The sequence below is a fragment of the Cibotium barometz genome, chromosome 30 (genome assembly GCF_041138505.1).
Source record: "Cibotium barometz isolate CiBa-2024 chromosome 30, ASM4113850v1, whole genome shotgun sequence".
In the NCBI taxonomy this organism is placed as follows: Eukaryota; Viridiplantae; Streptophyta; class Polypodiopsida; order Cyatheales; family Cibotiaceae; genus Cibotium; species Cibotium barometz.
The window spans coordinates 37,555,250-37,581,607 of record NC_141075.1 but is presented as its reverse complement, the minus strand read 5'-3'; the positions used below and the strand labels follow the sequence as shown (position 1 = coordinate 37,581,607).

Below are 26,358 nucleotides of genomic sequence, written 5' to 3'. Positions count from 1 at the left end.
CGTAGGACCATAGTCCTGACACAAGCTCATACAATATCCTATTAGATCTTCTAACTAAGCAACTAAGAGCCATTTTGAGATCACTTAACATATCTTTGAGCTCATGTATGTGTGTGTATGTGTATGTGTGTGTGTGTGTACATTACATATATATATATATATATATATATATATATATAATTACTTATATGTATCTACCCCTATTTGGAGCATTGCATATATATGTGTGTGCGTGTGTGTGTATGTATGTGTGTGTGTGTGTGTGTGTGTGTGTGTGTGTGTGAGAGAGAGAGAGAGAGAGAGAGAGAGTGAGTGACATGTCCATGATTTCCTAGGAGACTAAGAGATCTCATGGAAACTCTTAAGAATCCTTACACGAACTCGCAATTTATCTTAAATGATCTTTAAAGGGTTCTGAGTGGCTCATCTAAAAGATCTTAAAGGATATCGTATGAGCTTGTTCTAGTGTATATGAGCTTATACAAGCTTTTAACATGTTTGGGTCTTATGAGGGCTTATGAGCTATGTAAGAGTTCATAAAACCTTATAAGAAGAGGTCATACAAGATCCGTGCTCTCCTATGAGCCTAGAAGATTTCGAGAGCCTATACACGCGCGCGCATATACCAACAGTTGCCAAAAGCTGAGCTCCCTTTAACAAGGTTCAATCAAATGGTAAGATGCAGCAATCTGATGATCAGAGAGTTTCTATGAGCCAGGGAACTATATTCATGAGCTTGGGCGGTGTTTACTTCAAGATGGGGCTAATCTCGGTGCTTGTGTTGATGGCTTTGTTAGCCAGTTTCCAAAGCATGTCACTTTGCCTTTTTAAGGGGAAGCTAAGCCCAGGATCTTATCAAATACAGACTTCAATCTTCTAGCTTTTATTGTAGTTGGAATTCTAGATTTTTCTAGCTTTGAGACTTGAAAACTTTGTTTGATTAAGGTGGCTACTATACACAAAGCGTGCATCAGCAGCAACTTGGAAGTTCTATGTATTCATGTACATTATATTGCTTTGTTGCGTTTTTTCTTTGGTTTGTTGTAAATGTTTCACCCGGCTAAAAGATAGAGGCTACTTTATACATAGAAACTTTAGACTTAGAAACTTTATACATGTGCATGTGTATACATAGTTCACTTATGTAGCATGCATGTATCTATGCATCAGATTGATGAGGGATGGAATATTTCAGTAGCACCATTAGCCTTGATGTGGACAACATCTAGGATCTTCGACAGAGTAGCATCACAGCATACATCTAATGCCATTGGATGAGGTTTGTAGATGGGAAGATTGGTGGAGAGGAGGGATTGTGTGAGCCATGTATATTCAAGAGATGGTAAGGGCATATTAGATGGAGCGGGTATGTGATTATAGTCATCATGATGAGGCATGCCTAGTGAGCATCTAGTTCATACAATTCATGGACTAAGCACTTGCAGATGCATGTGAACATCATAGGTAGCATGGGATGGGCCAATAGAGGGGGTTTGGTTTCCTACAGCTTGGTCTCCATATAGAGGACTTGCCATCAGAGTCAAGGTGTAGGAGGTAGGTTATTTAACCCATGGCTGGGTGTCCATAAATGGGTATACTTAGCTCCTACAAAAACAAAAATCAGATCAAAGTGTAGTAGTAGGCTATTGAACCCATAGCCACCCACAAATGGAGATAACTAGCTATTGCAAACAGAAAGCGGGTCATCCTTCAAAGGTTGGGGTAGGATATAGAGTAAGGCTAATGGTTTAAAGGATGGCCAAGAAAGTGGAGTATCAAGGAAAATCTGTTGAACATCAAGGGTATCTACTGCTGGCGATATGGTGATACAAAGTCATCATGATTAATGATGCAAAAAATATTAAGAACATTTTTATGGATTTTGAAATGTTTATTGAATGTTTGGCATGTAGTATATTAACAAGATTCATAGATAGATATATCTATCTATGAAGGTAAGCTTCTAAGCAATCCTTACATAGTGCTACAATGTATTCAGCATATAATTTCCTAAGTACAAAGAAGGATAATTATAAAAAGTGTAAACTAGGGAAAATGGAACACTTTTCTTTATAGGTAAACTACATGAAATTTTCCTATATAGAGAAATCCATGCACTGTATATTTCCTAGTTAGCTTATCTAAGAGAGTGTTCCATTTTCCCTAGTTTCCACTTTTCCTAGGTATGTTCATTTATATCTAAGAAATTATCTAGTGAATATTTTTTGTTTTCTATGTAGAGAATGAACAAAAGCTCTTTGTGTATTACTTAGTGTAGTTGCTAGCCTATGAATCTGGAAGGAGCTATGTTGGATCACACATTTATTTTCCACAAAAATGCCTTCTTTCACTCCATCACAAACATAGATATTATAACATTTAAATAATAGATAATGATTCTCGACCAAAGAATTTAAAATATATGTCATCCCTCTCAATGGGAGAAAAATTTGCATTAAAAACATCTGACAAGACCCATAGTTAGTAATAGTATAAAAAATGAGCATCATTGTATCATAAGATGGTTGACGAACCAGAACCCCTGCCCCAAACATTCTTCTACATTAGACAAATCACCATTTGAGAGCCAAACCTTGAAAATTAATCTAAGTCGATGATAAAAGTGCTAATATGTTAACGCATGTGATGCTCTCACAACAATGCTCAATCAAGTACAATCCCAAACATCTCTTGCAACAGCAATGTGTAATCACCCATGTATCTCATAGTAGAATGGGCATTTGCATATGAAATGCTCCTACTCCTTAACACCTCTAGTTTTGCATACCCATGTCTCTCCTCAGCTTTCCTAGACTCAATCTAAAGGCGGTGGGAGGATATGCTAAACTAGATGATGGTGATCCTCATCACATAGGACGTGTGTCTCTAGAGATCCTATAGTGCCTCAATGAAGCCATCCTTAGGAACCCTCGAGAAGTTCTCTATAGAACTAGGGCTTCATATTAGGCTATGGTAGGGAAGCCCAAGTCCAATTCATGAGAAGCATCTCTCTCACTTTGGGGAGAGAGATGCTTCTCTTTCCTTTGTAGTTTGGAACAGGTGTTGTCAAAGTGACAAAGCTCCTTTACCTTAAATATCTTTCCACGAATACACTCATTGTGTATTTTAAAATGTATGTATGTACTCTCTCTCTCTCTCTCTCTCTCTCTCTCTCTCTCTCTCTCATTCACTATTTTCTCATTTATTACTCTGGTTCAACACTGATAAAGATCACTCATCACTCATCACCTTGGAAAAATTAGGTGTTCCTTTTTGCGTCAAAATTCAAAGATGGAATTTCAAACCCATCTCTCTTCTATATCTTCTTTTTCTTTACGAATGTAGGTACTCCATTGGATGAGCATGTGGTGTTGTGTAGCTGAGAGAAAGAATCGAGTCATATGTGAAGTGGCAAGGGCAATGCTCAATGAAAAGAGCATGCCAGATTACTATTGGGCAGAAGCATGTGCTACTGCAGTGTATATCCTGAACAAAACACCTACAGCAGCCATTCATGGAAGCATGCCAGAGATGCGGCTTACAGGTTACAGGCCAGACATTGCAAACAAGCACACTTTTTTTGCTTGTATGGTACACAAACTATTAACACCACTCATTGTACAACTTAAGGGAGGGGGGGGGGGGGTGTGGTTGGAACATTCTACTATGCACAAAATGTTTGAGCTGTGTGGAGCATGACAACCAATATACATGTGTGGCATATGGCATATACAATAGCTCAAGCTTTGTTAGGCTCCTCTGCACCAATACAAACAAAGCCTCAAGTGAACCTCTCAGTTGAGCAACTGACCAAGAACCTTCAAAGTTCCTGTTTTTCACTTTATCCATAACCATCAATACAAATTAGTATGACAGGAGCCAGTAAATGATTTCACAGCCCCCTTCGTGTAAATGCCAACTGGAAATGCACTGATTTGCTCGGAAGGACTCAGGTGCCAGAAGCTTCAAGGTCAGCCTTTCGAATCTCTTGGCCCCAGGCCCAGGTTTGAGCACACTAGGATCTCCTCTCTCTGCACAGGGATCTCTATTGTCTTCATTGCCACCAACACACCAACCTCCAGGTGTGAAGTGGTCACGATGACGCCCAAGAAGTTCTCTGTCAATCTTGTCAAGCACTGGATTATCCCTCTCAAATTTCCTTGCAAATGGAGCACCACTATTCTTCATTTTACCAAAATCTTTCAAGCTCAAGGAGAGTGGGTGCTGCTTGGGAGGGGTATCCCATGCAAGTCATGATTGACTGTAGTATTTCTATATTCTCTTGCATTGCAGATAACCGTGTGAAAGTAACCTTCAGGAGATGACACAACATTTGCATAGTACATTAAAACTGTTCGGGGGAGGTTATCCCAACCCCATATACAATATTCAATAAAACTACGTGTCAAAACAACCCAAGCTGACCCTGTAAAGTAAACAGATCCAATGCTTAGAATTCAAAAGGCAACCCTTGAGGAACAAATCTTAACAACAAACAGGCATGCATTGGAACAGCGAAAACAGTAAACAAGACCATCTTTGCTTGCGGATGTGTATATGCAAATTCCCAACCTCAATACCCACCTCTGACCTTGCAGGTACAACGCTCTGGACAGCTATTTCCTTCCCCCTTGCACCCCCCTAGGATTGCTGGGATAAAGTAGAAAGCAGCCCCTACTTGATTCCCACACTGCATGGATAGAGCAAAGAGCAGCCCCTACTTGATTTTTACAGTGCAGGACAATTTCCCACGTCTTCTTTAGTAGGTTTTAAATAAGCCCACATTTTGCATGCTGGTTGAGATACTCATGACGTCCTTTTTCTTACAATTAATATTAATTTGCTTGCTGAAGTTTAACGCTTACGCTTTCACCAACATGGGTTCACACTCCATGCACCCATATGTCAGCTCCCTATCCAAATGCCATCCAACCTACCTTACTCGGATGCTATTTGACCAGCTTGCACCCTTTCCAACCTGCATGAGCTTTGTCCAGACCTGGTCCATCTTGCACATGCACAAAGCACTGAACACTTTGTTCTTGGGCAGCCTGTTCCTTTGTGAGGCTGCTTGTCGTTTCTGACCCGTTTCCTGTGACCGGGCGCCTAAAATATGCCTTTATCTGAACGGTTTGGACATTGTCTGAGGCAAAATGCATCACACTAAGACTGCGTCTGGCCTCAGTTTGCTTAGCTTCCAGAGGGCACTCAACAATAGAATTGACAAACTCAAATCTGTTAGGTACTTCATGCCTGAAGATCTGCATTGAAGCTATGTCTCCCTTTGTGAAGCAATTGCACACTGGCACAGTCAACACAAGAACCTGCAGTTGTATCTCCCAATAGCACCTGATCGTGCACCTCGTAATGAAGTACCTGCCATGGATAAGAATCCTTCTCTACAAGCACGTGTTGGAAAACCTCTTTCAGAAACTCTTCTAATAGACTCCATTCTAGAGTCACTAAATCACTAATGCAAATGCTTAGAAGGATCTCAAAAACTCCCTGTACAGAATCCAAAGAGGTCCTGCTGATGAAATTCCCAAAACTGGAGATGCCCCCCTCAGAACCTCGCAGTAGAAAATGCAGCCACCTGTACTCCCTTTGCTATGCATGCGCAGATCAAATTCCATCAACTCCTCTCTAGATTCAAAAAGTTGGTACTTACTTCTATGGAACATAATCAAGGAAATAAAGTCAATTACATACAAGCAACCACTGCCTTAACAGCTTCTCAAATAACCATGCTCCTGTCTATGGTGAGGATACATTGGTGAGCATGTCTTGTTTTGCTGCAATTGCTGAAGAGAGCACCAATGATGTCGAAAACTCTCCTCCAATCTACAAAACACTAAAGCATACACATCCACTAATGCAAATGCTTAGATGGATCTCAAAAATTCCCTGTACAGGATCCAAAGAAGTCCTTCCAATGAACTGGAGATGCCCCCCTCAGAACCTCTCAGTGGAAAATGCAACCTCCTGTACTCCCTTCGCTATGCATGCGCAGATCAACTTCCACCAACTCCTCTCTAGAATCAAAAAGTTGGTACTTTCCAAAAAGACTTCTATGGAACATAATCAAGGAAATAAAGTCCATTTCATACAAGCAGCCTGCCTTAACAGCTTCTCCAATAACCATGCTCCTGTCGATGGTGAAGATACATTGGCGAGCATGTCTTGTTTTTCTGCAGTTGCTGAAGACAGCACCAATGATGTCAAAAATCCCCTCCATTCTAAAAGGCACTAAAGCATTACTAATGCCAATGCTTAGATGGATCTCAAAAACTCCCTGTACAGGATTCAAAGAAGTCCTGCCAATGCAATATATATATATATATACCTAGATGAATCCAAGAACATGCCCAAATTCACCTCTTAGGAACCAAATTCCCAAAACTAGTGATGGCCCTCCTTGGAACTCTCAGCAGAAAATGCAGCCACCTGTACTCCCTTTGCTATGCATGCGCAGATCAACTTCCACCAACTCCTATCTAGATTCAAAAAGTTGGTACTTCCCAAAGAGACACTTCTATGGAACATAATCAAGGAAATAAAGTCCATAACATACAAGCAGCAACTGCCTTAACATCTTCTCCAATAACCATGCCCCTGTCCATGGTGAAAATACATTGGTGAGCATGTCTCATTATGCTGCAATTGCCGAAGAAAGCACCAATGATGTCAAGAACTCTCCTCCATTCTAAAAGTCACTGAAGCATACCCATCCACTAATGCAAATGCTTAGACGGATCTCAAAAACTCCCTGTACAGGATCCAAAGAAGTCCTGCCGCTGAAATTCCCAAAACTGGAGATGCCACCCCTCAGAAGCACAGTGTGGAAAATGCAGCCTCCTTTGCTATGCATGCACCGATCAACTTCCACCAACTCCTCTCTAGATTCAAAAATTTGGTACTTCCCAAAGAGACTTCTATGGAACATAATCAAGGAAATAAAGTCAGCAGCCACTACCTTAACAGCTTCTCCAATAACCAATACAAATGTCCAATAATAATAAACGTGTCCACACTGGGCTGCCCTTTCCAACACCTAGACAAATACCATGGAATGGATAAAACGCCCCAAATTTGCCAAAATTGAGCACGAACACGCCCTTTGAAGTGGCTAAATGCTAGAGACGTGGCCAAGTCACACCGTTGGAAGGTGTGCACTTGACATCCCCTCTTGCTTGATGGTTTAGGGTTAGGGTTTACATAGGTGCACCTAAGCTAAGGTGGATAGAAGATATCCATGGTGAATGTAGTGTCACGGGCATCCGTGCAAGACTTAGAGTGGTAACTCACCCTTTGTGAGCCCTTGTCCAACACATGTCAGCCAAGGATCCACTGTAGAGGGTCATGGTCATGTGTGCATGTCCCGCACATGAGGTCAGTGTATGTCCCGCACATCTGTAACCCTCTAGAATGATGTAGAGGTGTACCGAGCATTTATTAGGCTTCCAACCGGATGCACGAGCACTAGTTTAGGTCACGAGATAGTCTGTAGGAGTCTACGTCATGGACAGCCATGCAATGCCTATCCAAGAGCCACCAAGGCCTTAGGCCAGCCCTTAAGTACATGGGACAGCCCTATGACAGCTTTGAAGTGTTGTCGGCCAGCAAACACTCACACCTGTGAAATGCTTCATTAAATGTTGTTTTACTCAGTCGTAAGCAGGCCAAGAGCACCAGCAGATGTAGGGCATATATAAGCGATGGGCAGCAATAAGCATAAATCATCTCATTATCTCTGCAAGTGCTGAAGTCCAAGGCCTAGAGCAAGCCAAGAAAGGGCCAAGCAAGGTGGAAAGTGTAGATCAAGGGACTATCTTCAGGCTGAAGCTATCTCAGCCAAGGGAAGGTATCCAAGTCAATTCAGTCCTAGTTATTTACAGCCAGCACCATGTCAGTCTACTCATTCAATAAAGAAAATACACCATACGTGGTGGGGCCCTTCAAAGGGTTCTTGGGACCCAATAATGTGTATTTGTCTCTCCTCTCTCTCTCTCTACACTATTATCTTCTCTACATTGTGCTATTCATCTTCAAGAACCAAGGGCTGAAAGTATTTATCAAAGTATAATCCTTTTCTGTAAGCTTACGCATGTTACATGTAGAGAGACATGGCCAAGTCACACCATTGGAGGGTGTGCACTTGACAAATCCTCCTCTTGATTGTTTAGGGTTAGGGTTTACACAGGTGCACCTAAGCTAAAGGTGGATGGAGGATATTCATGGTGTGTGTAGAGAGAGAGATTAGGCCTCTTCATGTCAGGCTCAGAATTGTGCAATCCATAGTGATGTCTTATGTTCAGTTCTATTTGCCTTTATTGCATTGGTCCTCCAGGGATATTTCAGCCTTTATGTCTCAAGCTATGGAGATATTATGGAAGACAAAATCTGCTGTTAAAGCTTTGAGACTGATGAAGATGGAAATGGTGTGTTCCCCAAGGATGCATGGTGGACTCAATATTCTCAATATAAGATATCATGTACTTGCAAGGAAGGCTACTATGTTGCACACTTTCTTCTGCCAACAACAGCCATGGACTTGTATGTTAGCGTCCATGTGTGTCAACATGAGGACTTCAGCTTATGGTCATTGGATTACGGATCATTGGGAGGTTGTTATTGGGAGATTTCAAGGCAGGATACCTGGCTGTCCTTTTTCCACTACCTTAATACTTGACTGGAAACAAGTTCTCTCTAAGTTCAAATGGGCTCCTCGTAATTGCTTGGGGATGAACTCCATGAGGAAGGAAAGTATTCATTGGAGTGCCATTTTTGACACTCCACTTGCCTTGCAGGAACCTGTTCGGGCATACAATCTTATGAAACTGGGAATTAGGTACATACATGATGTGGTGGATGATCGAGGATATGTCTTATCCTTTCCTCGGGCCACTGCTACCTATGCATTGGGAATGCATCATAGGCCAATATGGAAGAAAATTGCTGATATATTGCTTCCTTTTTTACCTATTCCAACTATGGCTGACACAGACAGGCTCATGGATTGGCAATTGTGCTCATCTACTGCAAGCACTCATCCTGTTCCCCTTCCAGCCTTGACCTCCATCAAAGCTTACAGGCTTTTTCAGCCTCCCCCATGGATTCAGCAACATGCCAATTCTTTGTGGCATATGAGAAAGCCTCTCTCTTGGTGGCGGAAGAATCTCCACATGTTATGGAAGTGTAAAATGCCACTGAAGCAAAGACTCTTTCTTTGGAGATGTTTGACAGGCACATTATCAGTTCTCTCTCTAGCTTTTTGGGAAGTGTGCAAGCTCTCATGCGTGGAAGAGAGGAGAAGTCGACTGCATATGTGGGCTGCTGGTTTTTGGCTGCGCACAGAAGAGCCCGTGTGGATCTGTGCGATTGCAGTACAGTGTACGGCTGCTGCAGGTACAGTGTACGGCTACTGCAGGTACAGGCGGCGCAGGCAGGAACAGCTACAGGTATAGTCCACGAGTTCAGCTGTACGACTGCAGATTCAGGTGTACGACTGTACGACTACAGGCATATGTGTACGGATAGGTCTGGCTTGTACAGGATTCTTCTGTACGACAGCTGATACAGGAGACAGCTGCACACTATTTGGTACGGGTGGCTGCTAGTGTTGACCTGTTCGGATAGGTGGCTGCAGGCGTGTGCTTTTTTGAAGAACGCCGTGTTTTTGCAGAAAGGAGGGGCTGGTTTTTCATGAACATAGACATCATGTCGATGGCGTTCAACTGATGGAACTTTCAGCTTCTCTTTGCTTTGGTTCGGGACTGTTTTGGAAAGGGTTTATGGACTGTTTCATAGCAGTGCATGTGGCTATGAACATGAGCAATGCTCGGGACTGTTTTGAGATTGTTTATGGGCTGTTTTTGTTTGGCTGCAAATTCAGCTATTTTTTTGGGTTTCTGGCTGCAAGTACAGGTCACTTGGTTATGTTTCTTGGCATGGGAGTGATGCAAGCTCGCATGGCTGTGTGCTCATGGAGCAGATTGTTTTCTTCCTGCTAGAAAGGAACAGAGGGACCTACAGTTATGGGCATCTATGTTTCCAGATGTTTCATGAGGGAACACGTAACTAGATGTATGCTGTTGTTGGCACTGTTGTTGAATGGTGCCATGAATGGTTCTGTATGAAAACAAGACAGAAGTTTCAAAGGGAAACAAGCCTAAGGAGGAAACATGTTTTTGGGTTTCTCCAGGAGATAGGTCACATGCAGGCAGAAGGTACAGGAATGGACACATGTTTGGTACAGCCTTGCTACTGATTGGGCAAGGGTCAGGGAATCCATGACAGAGATGGATAGTACCCTTGGAAGGTTGGTACAAGTGTGTCGACTGCATGGTATGCTGTGCTGTGATGCGAGTTCTCTTTTGAGAGACAGTTTGGGAGTCTGTGTTGTGATGCAGAAGCACTGGATGTGTCAGGGTGTGATGCTGTTCATAGTGTGAGAGGCTATGGATGGTTGTGGCAGCCCTGATCATAGGAGAAAGCTTCTGTATGCAGACTCAATGTGTGAGAGTCTTTTGAGGTGAAGAATGGCTGGACTTGTTTGTGGATGCCGAGTGGACAAGAAGCCATGATGCAGATTCTTTGCAGGCTACAGGGGTTCTACTATGACGGCTGAGTTCCCAGCCTTATTGTAATCAAAGCTCTTATAATCAATTAAAGAAATACTGCAAGGGACACCACTGCGTTTTGGGGCCAATCGGTGTCTGTGTACTGTTTGCAGGAGCACTCTAGCTCCGCTTGTTTGTTTTGCTTTTCTAGGTCCTCAATGGCGTTTAAGTGTTTTATGTGCGAGTGTTTGTTTCACCGCCCGTCAGGCCGGTTTCAAGGTTCCGTTGCCGGGACATCGTCGACTTTCTCAAGGAGGCGAGCCCGTGGTTGTCACATGAAAAGCTTCAACATGAGGAAGTGAAAAGGAAGTGCAGGAGACAGTGCAGGGTTGTGTGTCTTTGCCTATATGAGGTGAAGAGCAAGAGCTGAAGATGAAGCTCAGGAGAAAAGACACCAAGGACAAGAAGTAGTCGGCCAGGAACAAGAAGCAATTGAAGTGTTATGGTGCAAAACATTCAATAGTTTGTCACCGGCAAAACATTCAATAGTTTGTCACCGGTGGTATCTTCACGGAGGCTTCATGGGTTCGGAAGACAGTTACAGGGTAAAGTTTCCCGTTGCTATCCTATGAAGTTCAAGAGCTGTTCACTGATGGATGCGAAGTGGATGGAGGAGGTTCACTGATGGATGCGAAGTGGATGGAGAAGGGTGACTTAGCAGATTCACCTCAGGATTTGCAGCTTTATCTTGATGCCTTAGAGTTGGAGTCGACTCTTGTTACGGCTCATTCAGGTTCAGCAGAGCATAGGTCTGGAGCATTGCCTGATGCTCAAGAGGGGGGTAGCACCTCCGCTCCCTTGTTACAGACAGGCTCAGTTGTTATCTAGGAGTCGCTTGGTGACATCTTTGTATTCACCCGAAGGTACTGAGGCTGACAGTACATCTGCTTATGGGACTTCTATGATCTTGTGTTCTAGACACATGAGATGATGGTTGAGTATGGTTCACAGTCGCGCGCCCCTTGAACTATAACTGCAACTATGGATAACTCTATGGAGGGCATAAGTCTTGCGAGCAGTCCTAGAGTTGATTTGGTTCATATATGGATTGAACTCTATTTGTGCATGTATGCATACACTTTTTGTGGTATTATTGTATTCTGGTGCCATTGGATCCTGGTACCATTGAGAATACATTGGGTAATACTTTGGATTGTGTCGTGTGCTGCATGTATATTGGTATGATACATCAAGTGCTTTATTATGTTCATGGATGCACCACTCGATGTGACTCCTGCGGGATGGCCATGAGACATATGTGGGAAGTACTTAGTGGATGTAGTGTTTGGATGCATTGAGTGCTTTCATATGCTCATGTTGTATCATCAGTCCTGGGTCCTGCGGGATGCCCATGGGCGTAAGGCTTGCGAGCAGCCCTTAGACTGTTACTTTAGAGTAGGTAGAGCAACTTGAGGAGCATATTGTTTCCAAATGCATGTGTGTGTCATGCATATGTGTGCCATATGTAGAATGATGCATGGTTTTGTTTTTGGCTAACACAGTTAACGTGTTTCCACTTGGTTTTAGACTTTTGCTACAGGTTCTGAAGGAACAAGCAAGAGTGGTGTGTCACTTTGATGTGACAGTGTGGCCTATTGTGCAGGATGATTGTTTTATCATCCAAATGCATTGGAGGACCATTGTCTTTGCCATATGGGGTGTCTTTGCTCATAAGATGCCTTACTGTGCCATTGAGTGCAATCGAGGACGCTTGCCATTTTTCAAGAGGGGGGTATGTCACGACCCTGTGTTTTTCTCTAGACAGTATGCAGGTGTGCACGGGGACATGGTGGACAGTGTGAATGGCATCAGGTTGGAGTCAAAAAGGAAGCCCATGTGTGGACAACCCCAAGTGTGAAGGGGGCAAAGATACTTTAATTTAAAAAGGTTTTATAACCTTTGGTGGGCAAAAAAAATTTAAAGTATTAAAGGTTTTAAAACCTTGGGAGGCCCCTAAGCAATTTATAGAGGCTACTCCACTTTTGGAGGCCCACAACTCTCTTCTTTCTCTCTCTCTCTAGCTTTTTGGGAAGTGTGCAAGCTCTCATGCGTGGAAGAGAGGAGAAGTCGACTGCATATGTGGGCTGCTGGTTTTTGGCTGCGCACAGAAGAGCCCGTGTGGATCTGTGCGATTGCAGTACAGTGTACGGCTGCTGCAGGTACAGTGTACGACTACTGCAGGTACAGGCGGCGCAGGCAGGAACAGCTACAGGTATAGTCCACGAGTTCAGCTGTACGACTGCAGATTCAGGTGTACGACTGTACGACTGCAGGCATATGTGTACGGGCAGGTCTGGCTGGTACAGGCGGCTGCTGTACGACAGCTGATACAGGAGACAGCTGCACACTATTTGGTACGGGTGGCTGCTAGTGTTGACCTGTTCGGATAGGTGGCTGCAGGCGTGTGCTTTTTTGAAGAACGCCGTGTTTTTGCAGAAAGGAGGGGCTGGTTTTTCATGAACATAGACATCATGTCGATGGCGTTCAACTGATGGAACTTTCAGCTTCTCTTTGCTTTGGTTCGGGACTGTTTTGGAAAGGGTTTATGGACAGTTTCGTAGCAGTGCATGTGGCTATGAACATGAGCAATGCTCGGGACTGTTTTGAGATTGTTTATGGGCTGTTTTTGTTTGGCTGCAAATTCAGCTATGTACTTGGGTTTCTGGCTGCAAGTACAGGTCACTTGGTTATGTTTCTTGGCATGGGAGTGATGCAAGCTCGCATGGCTGCGTGCTCATGGAGCAGATTGTTTTCTTCCTGCTAGAAAGGAACAGAGGGACCTACAATTATGGGCATCTATGTAACTAGATGTATGCTGTTGTTGGCACTGTTGTTGAATGGTGCCATGAATGGTTCTGTATGAAAACAAGACAGAAGTTTCAAAGGGAAACAGGCCTAAGGGTTTCATGTGGAAACAGGTTGTAGGTTTCTTGAGGAAACATGTTTTTGGGTTTCTCCAGGAGATAGGTCACATGCAGGCAGAAGGTACAGAAATGGACACATGTTTGGTACAGCCTTGCTACTGATTGGGTAAGGGTCAGGGAATCCATGACAGAGATGGATAGTACCCTTGGAAGGTTGGTACAGGTGTGTCGACTGTATGGTATGCTGTGCTGTGATGCGAGTTCTCTTTTGAGAGACAGTTTGGGAGTCTGTGTTGTGATGCAGAAGCACTGGGTGTGTCAGGGTGTGATGCTGTTCATAGTGTGAGAGGCTATGGATGGTTGTGGCAGCCCTGATCATAGGAGAAAGCTTCTGTATGCAGACTCAATGTGTGAGAGTCTTTTGAGGTGAAGAATGGCTGGACTTGTTTGTGGATGCCAAGTGGACAAGAAGCCATGATGCAGATTCTTTGCAGGCTTCAGGGGTTCTACTGTGACGGCTGAGTTCACAGCCTTATTGTAATCAAAGCTCTTATAATCAATTAAAGAAATACCGCAAGGGGCGCCACTGCGTTTTGGGGCCAATCGGTGTCCGTGTACTGTTTGCAGGAGCACTCTAGCTCCCCTTGTTTGTTTTCCTTTTCTAGGTCCTCAATGGCATTGAAGTGTTTTATGTGCGAGTGTTTGTTTCATCGCCCGTCAGGCCGGTTTCAGCACGAGCTACGTAGGTCAGTATCTGAGGCTTAGAGGTCTCAATCAAGTGTCAGTCCTCTTAACCCACTTCGAGAAAGCATCATTCAAAAGCATGTAGTTGTCAGCCATAGTCGTAGTTGCATTGTCAGATCATTTCACATAGAAGGGAGCTAGCCCTAAGGCTAGCCCAAGGCAGCCCAACATGGGCTAGCCTTTGCCATGTACATAATAGGCCATGCCACAGCCCTTTGGTGGGCCTAGCATCCAGTCGGCTAGCATAAGCACCCAGTCCGGCAGCAGTACCAGTCGGCCAACAAATAGCACAGTCGGCCAGCATTCAGTCAGCCAGGATCATGGGAAAAGCATGCGCAGCATTTAATGCTCAGAATTTGCAGCTTTTGTCCAATGATAGCAGGCTGACAGCCCCCTTTCTGGCCAACCAGCACACTGAAGGCATATATAAGCAAATGCTTCAGTCATCAATTAGTCATTCAGGTATTCAGCGAAGTACACACAGTTTCCAGCATCCAGTCAACTCCAAGCTAAGGAACGAAGGTCCTCTTCACATTTAGCCAACATATGTGCAGTCCTACAGCTATCTGGACTTGCATCAGTGGCCAAGGAGAGTCTTCAGCAGAGCCTCGGACTAGGTGGATACTCAGCCGACGTACGCTCTTCCTCGTCCTTGCGTTGGGCATTCATATCTCTTGTGCTCAGCATTGTACAGCATTTCTCCAAAGAATAATATATGCGAATACTTCTGCTTGCAGGGGGGGTATTGGGACCCAATATTGTGTGGTCTTCTACATTCTCATTCTCTCTCTCTACTCTCTAAAGTTGATACTAAAGATTCTCACCACATAAAGGTATAAAGGCAGCCCTGTTGTGCGTTATCACGATCAAGCCCAGTGGCATGTAACACCCAAAGCGTTTAAACCTTAAAGGATTAATTGGCCACATGGCAAGCGTTGGGCAAGGGGGTGGTGACTTGTCATGCGCAAACACGTGCATGGCTAACTATCCAAGGCTAGAGGCAGCAAAACAGACAGTGTAGCAGCTGTTTAGGATTTAGACCAGCACCCAAGAACCGAAGGCATAAGCAGGAGTTCAGCCTGCATCAATTCAGGTCCACACATGTAAGGCCAGCGCTATTTAATGCTGATTTTCTAGGTCGCTTTCAAGCTGGCCGACTTGGTAAGCATGGTGCTATATAAGCAACCCTGAGCATAGACTATTATTCATTCATTCCTTGTGGGGATTGGATCATAGATTAGGACTCTTTGGAATCAAGACTACCTTTTCAAGGGCATGCCTATGGTTGCCAGAGTTATGTACTTTTTGTACTATATGAATATACTGAAAATACAGCTCTCTCTCTCTCTCTCTCTCTCTCTCTCTCTCCTCTCCATCTCTTCTTTCCGTTTTGCATCATGATGTTCCTATGAAAGGTGCTTAGGGTTGAAACAAGGCACAAAGCTTCCGCGCATGTGACATGGCTTGTCACATGAAAGTAGCAATATTGTAGGAAATACCAACTATGGTCCGGAAAGTGTCATGCATGTAGAAGCCATACGAAGGCTGAGAGGTGAATGAAGGAAGCAAGCCCTCTTTTGAGTTAGGGTATCGGATGTTTATGCATCTTTGCATAGTTACGAATCGCTACAATTAGGGTATCACATACAGAAGAACTGCCTGTATTAAGAATTGTGTGAAACACAAAGATAACAAAGAAGAGAGAGAGATGTTGCTGTGACAGTGTTTTCAGTATACATGTATCAATATGTACAATAGATCCAAGCCAACATGACCTCCAAAGGGAAAACACCTAAGTCTATGACCTCTCCCACAAACCTGGGATCAGATGACTAATATACTAGGCCTTGTTATTTATAGGCTCCTAGAATTGCCCCTACAACCACCCAACTGTTGTTGGCCAAGTACTTGGACAGATAAATACCAAATTTCCCATAAAAAGCTGGTCAATGCCTAAAAAGGTTCCTAAACATAGCCAAAATAGGAGATTACACATGTCCACATGTTGTGCATGTGACATCCCCTCCTGCTAAGCTTGATGACGGGAATCCAACTGATCTTGGATGACTGACATCATCCCTTTACTCCATGTGGACTCCATCCTTGGCATCCTGCTTCCAAAACCTGAGGCAATCTTGACCACTTGGATCTTGTCTTGAAAACCTTCTACCGCAACCTTGGATTGCTTCAATTTCTGATGCTTTGTTTTGCGTTGAGGAACGTGCACCTATCTTTCTTATCCCGTCCTTGGACTGAAGACCTATACCTTTTCTTGGGTTGAGAGTTTGATACCTTCTTACACCTACAACTTCTTATTCCTCCCCACATCCTTGTACCATGGCTAGTCCAGCTTAGCATATGGGGGCTTCATACCCCATGATACCCATCTGGGGGCTCTATACCCCATGGCTGCCCTCATTATGGCACCACCGGGATGCCTGATGTTGAAGAACCACTTGGGGCTGCATTCTCTTGCCGGACCAAAAACAGCCACCTTTGTATCATGTGTTTTCCAAATATGCACCAATTCAGCACCTCTAGGACGTCTGCCAGGCTCTGATACCAATGTCACATGCCGAAGAACTGCCTATAACAGTGTTTTCTGTATATATGTTTTAATATGTACATAGATCCTAGCCTAGACCATCTACTCATCAACTCTAAATTTGAGACATTCTCCGGCACCACTGAGCGGCTACCCTCCAGACAGTGGACATTGCTACCACATACACAGTAGTCATCAAAGAGGATGGCACATGACAAGTCCAAACACATGATTTTTTTATGCCGACTCCATCATATACACAAGGCACTCACCCTCTTTTTCTTTTGGCATGTTGGTTTTCTTTTTCATGTTGTCTTGACAATCAGTCTACTCACGAATCATATGTTTAACTTCTTTAGGCTTCATAGACCCTTCAGGTCTTTTGTAGATGTTTAATATAGGAGACATGGAGTGGCCAACTCTCAAGAAAGTGTAAAGCATAGCATGAAGCCACATGAGCAAAGGGATATATCCCACATTGATGTACAAGCCCAAGGGTGTAACTCCTCATATAAAAGGGGGTCATTTCAAGCAATGAAATCATATCACTTGTACTTATCTCAAGTCTCTTTATGTATCCAAGCTAATTCATCTTAGTGTCTAATTGTACTTGAGTGCATCTTAATTAGCACACACTCATTATGAGTTATGTTCATTTCTATCCACCTTATATTAGTATAGGATTAGTTAATGATTAGGTAGATATCTTGAAATTAGGAAAGCTCGATCCATATATCTCAACATGGTGTCAAAGTTTAGGTCTAGCTCTCCTAGCTTAGCAGTTTTCTAGCAAGTAATTATCTTAAGATTAGAGAGTATTTAATGATGAGATTAAAGATTATTGAGCTAGATCATATTTTTTTGCTAGCTTAGTGTTTAGAGTTAGCACATGTATCTTTGAGAGAGAGAAAGAGAGGTTCTTGAGAGAGCAATGAAAAAAGCCTGCAACTAGTACATCAAGAAGGCCTTTGACAAGCTTAGGTAGCAACAAACTCGTGGTGGCTACATAGAAAGTTCCAGGCAACCCCCAATACCTGCAACAACCGACAACTGGCCTCGGCACCAAGCGGCCTTTCTTCCACGTTGTACTGGTTTGAGATGAGAGAGGGTAATCGAGCACTGGGAACATTTGCTGTGTTTATAAAATACAAGAACCCTCTGTGCTCATTTATAGATAGAAAGAAGTATAAAAAGCCATCTTGGATGAGAGGTGTCGTAGATAACTCTTTCATGGCCGTGCACGAAATGGTGATGCAATCACCAAGCGTCTTGAGCATTAGATGGGTTCGGCAAGACAAGCGCAAACTAGTTTCAGGAGGAGACCTAGTCTTAGCCGCCGTCAATAGCACGTTCAGTGGCCAAGTTATGGAGCACGTGAAAGAGTGAGATATGTCGGCCTCATTTCCACCAGCTCAAGCTTATTTTTGGACTTGGACTTCAAGGCTCGCTTACTCAACTGTGAAGAGTCGGAAGGACGCAGCCGCGGCCGAAGAAGGCCCTGCTCAGCTATTACAAAAGAAAGATGAGGATAAGATGGGATCTGCGGGTGGGAGACGCTACCAAGTTTTTTCCAGATGTATAACAATCCCTAGACGAGATAAGATTGTAAAATAGTAATTTTAAAAATTTTAAAAAAAATGACCTAAGGGTTAAAACCTTCTCTTAAAAGTGTAGTGTAAAAGGACCCTCTATGAGCATTTCACATGGAATTTAAAAGCTAGCATGGATTTTACCAAATGGGCTTCCGCAAGATAAATCATCAATGTTCATCAAACGCTATTATCTAAACCTTGTTGTAAAAGCGATCAAATGAGTACGCTAATGTTTGTATGTGTGAAAAAGAAGTGTACAATTTATGTAAAAATGCCACAACCAAATAAGTAGACGAGAGTATATAAGCAAAGCATAATTAGCAAAGAGCAAGAAGATCTCAAGCAAGCAGGAGCTACCAACCACTACCCTAACCTAGATGATATGTTGTAAAGACCACCAAATGAGTAGGCCAAAAATCATTTGTTATGTGTATCTACCCGACCACCTGAGAGTAGCTAATTAAGCACCTAGGGAGGTAATGATTGTTATAACCCTACTATATAGAAGAGACCTCTAGACCTTAAAGATAGGTCAAGTCTCTATCAAAGGGGAGACCTCACTCTTAGAGATAACCTCTAGGCCTCAAAGATAGGTTAAGTCACCATCAAAGAGGGATGAAAATATGTTGTAAAACCTCGCATCCGATCACCTTGAGTAGCCCAAAGATTTAGCACCAAGGAGGGTATTGAGAAATGTGGTGCCAAAGAGCACAAGGAAGAGGTAAGAAGTGAGTTAAGTGGCCAAGAAAATACAAAGCATAGTATGAAGCCAAGTGAGCAAAGGGATATATCCCACATTGATATACAAGCCCAAGGGTGTACCTCCTCATATAAAAGGGGACCATTTCAAACAATGAAATCATATCACTCACACTTATCTCAAGTCTCTTTTATGTATCCAAGTTAATTCATCTTGGTTTCTAATGGTACTTGAGTGCATGTTAATTAGCACACACTCATTATGAGTTATCTTCATTTCTATCCACCTTAGATTAGTGTTGTCATTAGTATAAGATTAGTTAATGGTTAGGTAGATATCTCGATTCATACTTCTCAACATAATGTACCTTTCTTTGCTAAGATAAGAAACTGTACAATTCTGCTAGCATCAAGATAAAAAAATCTATAAGTTACATTGAGTGCCAATTTTTATTGAAGTCTCATGCCACTTTGGGAGAAATTTTATAGCTTTAGGGGCAGCAACATTACACATATAAAAACAATGATGTACTAGAAAACCCTGGCATAACATGAGCATCATCAGACTTCACCCACAAGACTGCATATAGGTCCTCCATCACATGGCTTCACAGTGGAAACTTTTAATTGGTCACTAGTTCCACTGTACAATATATCTGGTAGGCTATGCCACATGTACAACAAGACCGCTTACAACCCACCCGCAATGTCAGTGACCAGTAAGATGATAATAAATATAACATAAAAGAAAGATGATCTAGCCAAACTTAAGCATATTCTTTAAGTACTGCAAAAATTTTCATCACCCTTTCCAAAGAAACCTTGTGGATATGAGATGTGCTTGAGAATACCTAGTAACAACTTGAATGCACCGGGTATGACTCATGAGATGTGCTTGTGGATATGAGATGTGCTTGAGAATACCTAGAAACAACTTGAATGCATTGGGTACTGCCCTCCGCTGAGTGGCCCAAGAAATGTCGGTCTTCTTTGCCAGGTACAAGCCAGGGTCTATGATAATAGGCTTGACCCTCTGAAATCTGTGTAAGTATACACAAGGTTAAAGTAAGTAGTCAACTCATCAAATATAAAGTCAGATATAACCTACTAAACTTGATTGCAATAAAAAGCTGCAATTCTAGACATTTACGTACTCTTTCCAACCAAGGTCACTGGTGTGCTCGATAAAGTTGAGGTCCCTTGGCAGGTATGAGAGAACATGAAGCAAATCTGCATAAAAAGACCAGGTTGCAAGGCATAGTAAAGAAGACAAGTGAAAACAATCGCGCACATTTTTACCTCACATTAAACAGGGCCTGTTAAGACAAGTAAAGAAGACAAGTGAAAACAATCGCCCACATTTTTACCTCACATTAAACAGGGCCTGTTATTCAGGATGCATTGAAGAGCAGCCAAGGCTTTTGATGGTATCCACCCATACTTTGTAACAATATTGGGCATCGCCCATGCATTGGATTGGTAGTCAACATAGATCAGCCATAATTCATATACTGACTCATAATTCAACACAAACAATTTTATTTTACTCTTTGAATGCACTGATCATCACCCATACAAGGATATAAAACATCACACATTTGGGATGCTTTCAGATGGACTTGCAAATCACCATACAAACATGCAAAGATATCAAACATCGCCAATCTTGCGCATCACCATACAATGCATGCTATAATCACCCATACATGTAAGGATATCAAACATCACAGATGGACTTGGCCATCACCATACATAAAAGTTATAATCACCCATACATATATTGAACCAACTCAACAAAATTTAGGCAGAGAAAAACACAAATAAATGGACAAGCCAGCACACCATCTTGGGTCACTAAAGGTTAATCAGATGCACTGATGTTGATGAACCAGTCCCATTTGCAGCCCTTCTTGAGCAGGATCGCAGCAGCATGTAGGGTACATGCCGTCATGGTGGGCCCTCTGTATGTGACAAGGTTGGCCTTGCCGATGACATCAACATTAGCCACGTCTACGAATGTAGGGTGCAGTTTGACATATCTGGCAAGATCAATCCTTTCCGTTGGGGGGGCGTCAAGGTCCAGGTGCAAAATGTACTGGTTGTTGGGATGATAAACAGCTTGCAAACCTCTCTTCATTCTATGGCCATCCCCTTTCGTCCCAGAAATCAAATGAGCTAAACTTGATGTAGCAGGCATGGATGGAGTGGGTATTTGCCCTAACTCTGCTTCTATGTAAAAATCTGGCTTTTCATCAATGTTACTGCTTCTTAGACCCACTAGATGATCAAACAGAGATGACTTAGCCCTCTGAGATGCCCCAGAACTCACTGTTGCTGCCAAAATTAGGGCTAGTGACACCAGAGAGCTTGCCAAAAAGGGCAACAGCCATTTCCTCTCTGTCACTGAGATTAGGGTTCTTATCTTCATACCCAAATGAATATTTGCAGATTGCTTATTTGATGATTAGAAAACCCTATGTGGGACTATGGCAAAAGCGGGAAGCCCTCCTCTGTGAATCGTATTTACTTACAGCTCATGGAAACCGTCGCTGTGTTTCATCTTTGAGAGCTCTCAAGTTATGGCCAAACAGTACAACGCAAGCTCTGGCTATGGCGAATGCTAACGGGTGTGAAAACTGTGAACAGTTTTTTTAGTTCAATTCATCGAGGAATAAACTGTCGGGAACATTCTCTAAAATCTTAAGTGGACATTGAAGTGTGTCATTCGATAGTCTTTCATGACTATATAATGAGGCTTCAAACATACTCGGAAGGGACTCCTAACCCTTGGCTTGATGTTGCAGATGAGTTTATGTGAAGGATGGAAATGCATATTACCCAGATTTGGACCTAGAACTAAAAGGTGGTACAGGTGAGTTTCTGTGAAGGATGGAAATGCAGATTACCCAGATTTGGACCTAGAACTAAAAGGTGGTACTTCAAGGAAAAACAAACTGATCACACATTTGTTGCTTTTATAGAGAACTCGTTGGGAACTAGACTCAGTGAAAATATGGTCAAAGAAAAGGCTAGAAAAACAGTCGCCAAGACGCTACACTACTAATGCAATGATGGAAGCTTGTATCATGCTTGGATATCAGATTTCTTGGGAGCACTCCAGCTTTCTATTGGAAGAAGAAAGATGGTCTTTGTTGTGTAAACTTTTAAATGAAGTCAAGTTTGAAATGTAAGGGAATGCAGGGAAAATTTAGAACTTTTTGTCATTAAGTGTACTTGATCTTTTCAGTTTATATATATAAATACTTATTATTGATCCCAAAAGAAAAAAAGTCTTTCATGAAAAAAGGATATATAATCTTCATAAGGACACTACCATAGCATCATGAATCAATGATTTATTGAGTATTTTAAGGCCCTTTCATCCACTTTGCTTTCCAAGCAAGTTGTAAGCCTTGTTGTGTAACCTTTCATGATAAAAGATCTCACAAGCTCATATTTCTAAGATCTTAAGTGCGCATTGAAGTGTCTCATTATTGTCTTCATAAGGACACTACCATAGCATCATGAATCGCATCATGAATCAATAATTAATTGAATATTTTATGGCTCCTGTTAACCTATGGCGAACATTGAGACGTATTTAAGTATTCTGAGTCATGGACCAGGCTTGTCGGCACCACATGTAAAGGATAAAGGGATTGGGTGATCGCCGATGAGAGGCGCACCTCGAATGTCATCAGGATAAGTGTTAGGATCGGCCGGCCATGTGTGGGCGTCCATGTGTGAACGGCTAGGTCACATATAAGAGTCAAATATAACCCTAAAACCTCTCATTCTCAATGTGTTGAATACAAGGAGTGCTCTTGCCTTATCTTCTTCATCCCCTTCTCCTGTGTGTGTGTGTGTGTGTGTGTGTGTGTGTGTGTGTGTGTGAGAGAGAGAGAGAGAGAGATAGCGATCGAGCACTGCATGGCGGCACGGCGGCGGCGCGAGAATCCTTCGCGATGGCGGTCTGAGCGGTGAGTAACACACCTTTGCTCCCTATTTGAGCTTGCTAGTTTTTGGTTGTATGCTTGCAGCCATTCGTGGCTCGCTTACGGTGCCTTGCTCCGACACGTGCGTCAAAAGCGTACATTTTTGGCGTCATTGCCGGGGACATGCCCTGCACCAAGCTCCAAATGCAGCTCGGGCTGCTGCTTGAAGTGAAATTTATATAGTAGGAAAGGCATAGAGAGGTGTGATTGTGTGTATGGTGTTCACATTTTCGTTTCCTACAATTCATTTTCTGCAATTCTATTTTACCCGCTCATTTCTCCGTTTTGCGCGCAGTGTGTGTGTGCTCTGTTCTCTACGCTGTGTACGTGTGTGTGAAAACGGACGAAGTGCTTCTCTCTCAGTTCTGAGCATCGCGTGGGCGCGTGCGTGTGAACACGGAGGGCAAACCTAAAACATTTTCCCAAAAAAAAAAAAATTTTACGAAAACGAAAACGAAACCCGTGTGGAGCGAAAAGAGAAATTTTTTATTTGAAAAAAAAAATTGAAAAGAAAAAACCCCCAATTGACCCCGGCCTCGATCTCGATCTTTTGATATATATATATATATAGGAGAGTGAGCCTCCATAGTTTTCTTTCAAGTGAAAGCCTAAGGGGAGTAAAGTTCTATATGTAGTCTACCTACCAAAGAGTGGAGTGGGCATGTGGGATAAAGCCTTCACCTTTCCCCCCACAAGCAAATAGAGTGTTCTGATAAGGACCACGGGAGCTCCGGATAGGCGAACACTATGCTGTAAAGCACGCTAGGACCCCTTGAACGATATGCTCTTGAGCTATCACACGCCCTAGTCCAGGTTCGACCATAAGTAAGGGGGTAAAAAATGGATTGAAAACAAGACAAAAACAAGTAAAAACGGGGTGCGAAACACCTGAGAAACCACTTGGGTGGGCTTCAAGGGTAGTTACTAACGCCCATAGGGTATCCACGTCACATGCATCTACGCTCTGGTCGGGTGCTAGAGTCTCAGCAAACTAGAAAGCGTTTTAGTTTATGCAGGCTCACACCATCCCTCCACGTTAGCATCTTGGCCTTCAAGTGGAACCCAAGGAAGTGCAACCCAAGATCCACGGATGACTTGTCCTCTGACTCTGAAGTCAGGGAAGGGCACCCTACCAAGAACTTTGAGGAATCAAGCTAAAACGTGCCAGTTTGGGCCTCACAACCCGGATCTAGCATGTTTAGTCGTCTAATAGAGACCTTTAGTAGAGCTACACGCTCTGAACATGCGATAAGTGAAGTAAACGAAGGAGGAGGGGAAGTAGATTCGCCATTCACATCTCATGTAGACCCTACCCTCCCAAAGAGTGTCCATGTGGATATTCTACCCACTTCGTTTAATGAAGGCCCTATTGAGCTACCACCTTCTGATGCTCTTCCTAAAGTAGAGGTCCCTTAGAAGTCAATCCATAAGAAGTGACATTGCGTCCACTTCAAGAGAACCTTTTGGCACGCCAAGTTTAGATGGGATATTTCTCAATGAAAATTGGGAATATGATCTACACACGGAGACTCTGACTGACCTATACACGGGTTACACATACCATGTAGGTTGCTTAGAAGTCATACGATCTACATCTAGTGCCACCAATCTAGATGAACAACAACAAATGATATGTGAAGTTATCCATAGAATTATCCAATTTGAGAGGTAGAATAGGGGAGTGAACCTGGTTTCCACTGGCCCTATGAGGATTTTGGATTTTGGATACGGGCAAGGCTAAACAACCAACCCTGTCGCAATTGGAGACTCCCTCGGGAGTGAACCTGGTTTCCACTGGCCCTATGAGGATTTTGGATACGGGCAAGGCTAAACAACCAACCCTGTCGCAATTGGAGACTCCCTCGGTGAGTCCCGTAGATCCTTCGTATGTTGTTTTGCGTGGAGTCTCAATGCAGGTTAAGCCCACGAGCAGTAACTTTAGTTTTCCAACTTTGGCTCAACTTTCCATTAGGGAATCCACAATGCCTACTTCGATGAGCATGACGGAAAGTGCACCCGTCTACTGTAGTTAGTACAACACCGCTACCTACTACTAGTGGTACAGTACCTACAACAGTGCGTACTAGTGCATATCGACCATATGTACCTATCGCTACTCATGCTCATGTAGCTCCTACGCCTTCTGTTATACCAATGGCGTATGCTCCACGAATGCCTTATCACAACCCTTATCCAAGAGGAGCTATGCCTAGTCACATATCATATCCTATGAGACAGCTGCATACATATCAAGACCAATGCCAACTCCTGTCAACCATGCCATCCCAGAAGTGCCTCCACCAGCTATGCCTGCTCACTTAGGTGATCTAGTAGCGTTTGCTCAAGCGATCTAATGATTTATTACGAAAAACATGTGTGGCATGCCTGAGGCAGAGCCTAGAAGAAGCAAGGCGGTACAAGTTGCCAAGCTCACTCAGAACTTCAGTGGTAACGAAGATGTTAGGAAGCACATTGAAGTTTTTGAACACGTGTGTGATTCCTTGGAAGAGCACAATGAGCTACATAAATGTAAAGCCTTAGGCTTAACCTTGAGTGGAAAAGCCGGAGATTGGGATCGAACTTTAAGGATTGAAGAGCGTACTCACTATCCCACTCTCAAGAGATTGTTCTTGAAAGAATACATATGTGAGGGTGTGCTTTGGGGAGTAGCATCTCAACTCCAAAAAGCTTAACGTTAGGAAGGAGAGTCAGTGAGAGACTTTATTAGTCGACTAAAGCATCTAAATTCTCGTTGTACTCCTAATGAGCGCTTCAATAACAACCAACTTCTTGATAGATTCATCCGAGGACTGCGCCACGAGGACATATACAATGGCCTAGTCATTAGAGGTCTTACGACGTGGGAAGTAGTCACTGCCAATGCAATCCAATTAGAAGACAACTTGATGATTGCAAGTAAAAAGGTGTCTTCGGAGACAAAGTCTATCAGTTCGCAAGTATATGGGCACAAGCTAATGACTATAAAACCTATTGCCAAGGAGCCCAATATATCCGAAATGTCTATAGCTGGCCTTACTAAGGCTCTCCAAGAATACTTTAGGGGTAATCGAGCTCCTCAAAATAGCCATATGTACCAAGACGAGAGCAACAGTGGTGTTTGGTTTGCTTAGGACCACATAGCACAAGTGAATGTCCCACATTCAGAGTTAAATTCAATGGGACTTGCAATGCATGTGGTAAGTATGGCCATCAATCTAAGGATTGCCTACTAGTACTTAAGCGTATGTTAGCAAATTAGGCACCACTAGCCTGGTCAAACACACCTCAAGTACCCGCACT

General features: G+C 43.1%; 1 pseudogene across 1 annotated transcript; it reads right to left on the bottom strand.

Moving 5' to 3' along the window:
* Positions 1-3,670: 3,670 nt before the first annotated feature.
* Positions 3,671-21,749, bottom strand: LOC147621447 (beta-glucuronosyltransferase GlcAT14B-like; annotated as a pseudogene). Its single transcript, XR_015269830.1, has 4 exons — positions 20,906-21,749; positions 20,218-20,293; positions 19,988-20,103; positions 3,671-4,426 (listed from the first exon to the last, which is right to left on the bottom strand). The product of XR_015269830.1 is annotated as a beta-glucuronosyltransferase GlcAT14B-like (transcript).
* Positions 21,750-26,358: the final 4,609 nt, after the last annotated feature.